This window comes from Peromyscus eremicus, chromosome 3, assembly GCF_949786415.1.
Source record: "Peromyscus eremicus chromosome 3, PerEre_H2_v1, whole genome shotgun sequence".
Classification (NCBI taxonomy): domain Eukaryota; kingdom Metazoa; phylum Chordata; class Mammalia; order Rodentia; family Cricetidae; genus Peromyscus; species Peromyscus eremicus.
This window is the reverse complement of record NC_081418.1, coordinates 112,483,325-112,489,555: the sequence shown is the minus strand read 5'-3', so window position 1 is coordinate 112,489,555 and position 6,231 is coordinate 112,483,325.

Genomic DNA, 6,231 nt, shown 5'->3' with positions numbered 1-6,231 from the left:
GTGCCAGGGAGCAGTGGCACACACCTTTAATCCCAGCACTCAGGAGGCAGAGGCAGGCAGATCTCTGAGTTCGAAGCCAGCCTAATCTACATACAGAATGAGTACCAGAACAGCTAGGGCTACACAGAGAAACCCTGTTTCGAAAAACAGACAAACAAAAAAATTATTTTCGTTTCTCCTTCATAACTGTGGTCTTGCTACTGTTATGAATCATAAGGTAAACATTTGATATACAGGATATCTGATTTGTGACCCTTGTGAAAGGGTCTTTTGAGCCCCTAAAGAGGTCGCCACCGGCAGGGTGAGAATTGCTGCTCTAGATGATGTCACTGTAATTTTAGCCAAGCCTCAAAAATGGATTCCTTCCTCATTCCAGGGTCACACGGGGGAAGAAGGGGCTGTGTGTGTCTAAGACTGCCTCAGGACCTCTGTCTAGGAGATAGATGCTCTGCAGAGGAGCTAGAAGTGTGGGGGTGGAGGCTGAAGTCCAGCCATGTGCCACAAGCCAGTGGGTGGCCTAGTGTTAGACTCTGTCGACAAGGGAAAGGTAGCCTACCATCAAGGGGACCGTATTGACTGTTTCCTGTTGCCATAGCTGAGGCCGATACTTTATAGAAATTAGCTGCCGCATTTGAGGGTCGGAGTCCGTGGTGCTAGCCAGCATCCTCTTGGCTCTGCTGAAGGCCTTCTGACTGCATCATAACTGGAGCGAGTCCAAGACTGAGGACTCCAAGGACAGAGGATGTGAAACGAGAGAGACTCAGGGAAGATATCCAGCTCTCTCGGAACCACTTCACGATGCCACTGGGGGACAGTGGGGACAGCTGTTGCCAGGCTCCTGTGGCCAGAAGAAAACCCTCCTACAGGGTCACATCTGTCCCATGGGCTGCCTGGGTCCCAGGCATGTGCTGGGGGATCTCAGCGGGGGTCCTTTGCAGCCACCTGGCCCCATGGCAGAACTGTCTTGGTCCTCATGAGCTCAAGGCAGTCAGTCCAGTGTGGTCTTTCCCCAGCCCTGGCTGAGGGAGAACTGAGGCACACTCCTGACAGTGCCTCCCACCCACACCTGGCCCGAAGTTGCTTCCGGAGGTCACATCAGCCCACTGTTGTTTTCGGGGGCAGCGGGGCAGGAGGGCTTCACCCCCACCTCCTTCCCCCCCCCCTCCCCCCCCCCCCCCCCCCCCCCCCGTGACCACGGCCTTTAGCCTGGCCTGTTTTCTGCCTCCTTTCCCACCTCCCTCTGACTTGGGAAGCCCAGAGAGTCTGTTTCCTTGCTCCCAGCTTTCCTGCTTTTATCTCAGAGGCCTCTCGGGGGGCCATCGCTGTCAGTGTTGGACAGAGCAGAGGTGGCTGTGAGCTGAGGGGAACAGGCTGGGGGGGGGGGGGGAGAGCATGCAGCAAGCCTTGTTTTGAAGGTGTCGGCAGAGGAAGCAAAGGCTTTTCTTGTCACTGACAGGGGAGGGGTGGCCATTAGAAACGACTGGCACCAAAAGCCACCCTCCACGCGGACCCCAGTGGAGTCTAGTTCTCAGCTCTCGCGCAGCCCGCAAACCTACGGAACGCTGGTCTGCTGCCCTCCCCCAAACACCTGCGCTTTCAGTGCTGTGGATGGGAACCATGGGCCTCCCTGAGAACCAAAGCCCACGTTGGCAGATGAGGGCAGTGTTGACTCCAGTCGTAACCCCGGAAGCCAAGTGATTACCGCTGGAGCTTCTCCTTCCCGGAGCTGTCCTGCTGCTCCCGGAGAAGGTCTGATTAGATGCTCTTGTTCGCCAGCTCCCGTTTCTGTCCCTGACACAAACATCTCTGGAAGGAGGGGAAAGCAGAACCCTGAGGCTGCCTTGCACACTGAGGACATAATGAGCCGGAGACCCAGAAGGCACACTGCAGTGTGCTGACGGACAGCAAGCCTCCTGCAACCAGAGGAGGCAGTCCCCCACCTGGATACCGCGCAGAGTCTCACAGAGTGATCTGTCCAGGTCCCCAGCCCACAAGCTTCGCCCTCCATTTTGCTGGGGTGATTGTGCTGTCCTGATTCTGCTGCAAAGCTCCCATGAGATAGAGACACACACACACACTGTCTCTTTACCCAGGGAGTCAGGCCATGGGCTTCTTCGGTGGCCAGGGAGGCGTCCTGTGTCACAGACACAGACCATAGCATTTGTTTTCTGCTCACTCTAGAAAGGCCTTGGGGTATGTGTCTGCCAGCAAGGCCAGACTAAGGCCAGGCAAGCCAACTGAGGAACTCAAGAGGGGGTAAAGAAAAGAAAGGACTTCTGTCTGAAGTGTTAAGGTAGGACTCTCCAAGTTGCAGGGAACATTTATTCATTCAATAATTATCAGGCACCTACTGTATACCATACACTGTTGTCCCGGGCTTATAGGAGTGACCTAGTACAACCGGCATTTGAGGAGATTCACAAGTAACTCCAGAGCCACAAATGTGGGGAAAGGGAGGAATGTGGGGGGCGGCTTCCGGTAGGGGGATCAGGAACAGGAATTGCTGCAGAGGGAGCAGTACAGGCGAAGACCTTGGGGCACCCGGGAGCTTGGAGATTTGGAAGAACAGTGAGAAGGTGCTGTGGATGTAACCAGCAAGGAGAGGAGAGAGTGGGAAGAAGCCACTGGAGAGCGAGGCTGGAGCCAGAGGATCTGAGCAGGCAAAGAGCATGGAGGATCTCCTTTAGAAGTTGGATAGTTTGAAACCCACACAAGGGTTAAAGAATGGAGGAAGTTACTAGAAGACAGCATGTCTCTGGCAGGCCCATTCAGGGCCATGATTGAAACCAGGATTGCTGCCCTCTCTGCATCCAAGGCCTCAAGGCAGAGCATGGCAGCTGCACCTGATTTTCACATCCTTGGCATCTGTGGTCCAGCATCCCAAGGTGCTGGATCTCCCATGAATCTCTCCAACAGGTCTCGGGCCAGGTGCTCGTTCTGGGATGAATTAGCTACATGTAGAGTCGGGCAGGGTCACAGCGGACATCCTAGTTGCTATTGGGTAAGGATGGGCCCCTAGGCAGGAAGGTGTAACTCTCAATAAGATAATGGGAATGGGGTGGGAGTCCTGTTGCCAGGAAACCAGAGGCTCAAGAATGTCCCTACGCTTGTGGTGCTCACCTGTGATCCCATCAATTATGAAGCAGAGGTGGGAGGATGGTAAGTACCCAGGCAGCTTAGACAATGTAATGAGATTCTGGCTCGATAAAATAAGAAGGTGGGGGCGGGGTGGGGAGATGGCCCGGTGAGTAAGAGTCCTTGCTGCACAAGTGTGAAGACCCAAGGCTGAATCCCAACACGAGTGTGAAAATCTGGACAGGGAGCACCTGTCACCCCAGGGCTATGGGGCAGGGGCCAGAGATAGGAAGGCCACTGGAGTTTGCTGGCTGCTGCGTCGCCCCAGGTTCCTAAAGCAATCCTTTCTCAGGGGAATAAGAATGACGGAGCGGGACACTGGTAAACTTTTGTCTTTGCATTCACAGGCGCTTGAACACACTCACATTCAACCCCCCCCACACACACACACACAAAAGTCTGAAGGGGAAGGAGCAAAGAGTGGGAAGAAGGAATAGAAGAGCCCAGAAGCAAGTTCAAAGTCTCAGTTTCCTAGTAGCCAAAGCAAAAAGAAATGTGAATGTCAGAATTGTGATTGGCTAACAGTAAGAAGGAATAGATCCTGAAGAGGGAAAAAAAGCATTTTCCTCCACTCCAGCTAAGAGGACATTCTGGAGAACTCCTCGGTGGAAGGGGAACTGGGAGGTGCCATGGGTAATTCATCCTGCAAGGATTTTATTTAGATCTCTGGAGAACTGAGGTTTCCAAGGTGGAGACTTTCCTGTGAGCTCTGAAAATAAAGGGACGTGATTGAATCCCAGCCATGGAGCTGGCATCTGGCGAGGGGACCAAAGCCATGCCCTGCTGTGGTTCCTTCTGATTCCCCACCTGCAGGAGGAAGGTGAGGAGTGCTCAGGGAAGAACAGGGCCAAGGCTAGAGAGCAGGCCATCCCTCAGAATGCCACCCCTTGAGTGTTGCCTCTTGGGCTAAAGGCTTTTCATGAGGAACTGGAACTTTGGAGTGGTTAGATCCCGAGTGCTTGACAGCTAGAGTGCGCAGGCCTTTAATCCCAACACTTGGGAGGCAGAAGTAGGTGGATCTCTACGAGCTAGAGGGCAGTCGGGCTGTACTACACAGTGTGATCTTGTCTCAAAACAAAAGATTAACAAACAAGACTTGTGAGTGTTGACCATTAATTTAAGACTATTCCAAATCTATCTCAAAACCCAGGGAAAGGTGAACCATAGGTGTGGCTCCTGGCTCGGTGTCCCAGCTTCCTGAACAGCCCTTCACACCCAGGTGCTAGGCTGGCTCTTGGCCCAGGGAGAGCTCCAGGTGCCAAGACCCTATCTTTCAGAGTCAACGTGCTCTGAAGCCAAGAACACCATGGCCTGCCTCCTTACTTCATGCTGTGTTTTTCATGATTCGTGTCTGGCCCTGGGCTCCAGAGAACTGGCCAGCCATTTCCCTCCGGGGGCTTCTATACCAGCCAGGCTGGAGCAGCTAGGCACTCGATGTTGGTTGGGAGGTAGCTCCCAGTGCCTTCTGGCAGTTTCTGCCAGGGATAGGACCGGGCCCAGGGGATCTGAAAAGTGACCTCAGCTGAGCCCCTAAGGCACCAGAGGAGAGACCTGGCAAGGGCCATGATTGCAGAGGGAGAAAGCCGCTGTGCCTGGAGTTGGGAAGGAGTTGACCACATTTTCATCTGTTGCAGTGTTCACCAGAGTTACCGAGGTGGGGCTGAGGCACAGGAAGGAGCTGGGTCAGGCTTGTCAGCCATATTGAAAACTCAGCACTCTTCAGAAAGACTGCTTGAAACCCAGAAACAGACTGCAGGGAGGCAGGCTGCAGGCTCCTTAGCATTGGATCAGGGAAGTTTGTCGGCTACCCCCAAAGACTCCTTCAGTCTATGTGGGAATTGTAGCCTCATCTGGCTTTGCTGTTTGCTAGTTGGACTTGTCTGTTATGGAATGTGGTGGAAGCTACAAGACCACCATCCTGAGGGAGGCAGATGGGTCCTGCACAGGAGGGGAGATATGCAAAGCTCACGGCTTTATCGTCCAAGTATATCAGTCACTTTTGCCACTAACTTGGTGTGTACACATGTATATGCTGGAGGTGCACACATCCATGCCTCTGTGTGTGTGTGTGTGTGTGTGTAAGCACACATGCTCATGTAACTGTAGTAGCAGATTCAGGTGTTACAGGCCCTCAAGTGACATTTTATTTATTTCTCTCTTATTTCGGAATGAAAAAGGAAAGGAAAGGACATGATTGCTCCTAGATGTGGTGGAGGAGAAAGTTTACTATAGATATGTGGGAGAGCTTAGCCAGAGGCAGGGGCATCTGGGAGAGTCCAGAGTGGACAAGACCAGACAGAGCTGGGCCCTATGGGGGAGGGGGAGGGAGGGGGAAAGAAGCCTTGTACAGTAGCCAGGAGGCCAAAGGTCCAAAACAGGGCAGGTAACCCAAATGTCTGGACTACGTAGGGAAGAGCCTCTGGGGGAGGGGCAGCCCAGGCCCTGGGCTGGAGAGTTCAGGTTAGGGGACAGGGTATGCTACCATCCATACTCTGTTACAGGTAGGGACTGAGGGATGCTGGGAGAACCTGGCAGGCCAGGTCCAGCTTTGATATGTTAAATAGGCACCTCAGCCATTTGTCCTGGGTTTAAAATTTAACAATTTCAGTAAGCCTCAGGAATTCACCTGACTCAGCCTCCCCAGTGCTGGGATTAAGGGCTATGCCACCTCTCCCTGCTTCAAAAAAAGAAAGAAAGAAAAGGAATTATTTGTGTGTGCGCATGTGTGTGGGCATGCTTGCGTGATCGTTTGTAAATGTATCGTAAGACGCGTGGAGGTCAGAGGACAATTCTGCGGAACTGGCTCTCTCCTTCCACCTCTATGTGGGCTCCAGGGATCAAACTCGGGTCCCCAGGTGTGTGCAGCATTTTTGCCCAGAGACCATCTCACTGGCCCATACCCAGCTTTTCTTACGGGGTTCTGGGGCTCAAACTCGGGTCTTTCTTCATACAAGGCAAGCACTTTACCCACTGAGCCATCTTCCTGCCCCTTTTGTTTCTAATTTTTAAAACCAACAAATAAATCATTACTCCCTCAATGACTCTTGCCGGGGGCACAGAAACCTGTCACGAGAGGCTGCGTGGACCATCTCCAGC